Raw genomic sequence first — 602 nt, forward strand, 5'->3', positions numbered from 1 at the left:
TGCGGCTCTAAAGGCTTGTTGATCAGCTGGGGCACCAGTCGCACCTGAAAGCAGAAAGAGTTATCCTCTAGGGTTTAGGGTTTAGGGTTTAGGGTTTTGCATATGCGGCCGCAAGGCCTGCGCCCAAGATGCATCCTTCCTAGCTCACCACATAGCTCTCGCTCCCTATATCCTCCAATCTAGGGTTTAGCATTTAGGGTTTAGGGTTTAGGGTATGAGGTTTAGACTTCTGGGTTCAGCATTAAGCGTATAAAGTTCATTCTCGAGGCTCTCGGGGCCCGCATTCAGCATACACGCCAAAAGGTTTAGGGTTTAGGGTTTAGGGTTTAGGGTTTAGGGTTTAGGGTTTACGGCGTGGAGGAGGTCGTGGTTTGAGTGGGCCCTGCGGACAATGGGCTGCCACGCGTTGCTGCTGAGGGTTATATTCCAAGGACAAACACTTTTTACGAAGCTGAATTTGCTGCTGATGTTTCCTGTCAAAGGGTCTCTGCGAGTATACCAAACTATTTGGCAGTTGTGGATTTTGCTGAACGCCAGCTGCTGCTGCGCTGCTGCTGCTGCTGCTGCTGCTGCTGCAGCAGCGGAGGGGGAGGGGCCGGGCG

The sequence above is a fragment of the Eimeria tenella genome, genomic scaffold (genome assembly GCF_000499545.2).
Source record: "Eimeria tenella Houghton genomic scaffold, Eth_scaff2725, whole genome shotgun sequence".
Lineage (NCBI taxonomy): Eukaryota > Apicomplexa > Conoidasida > Eucoccidiorida > Eimeriidae > Eimeria > Eimeria tenella.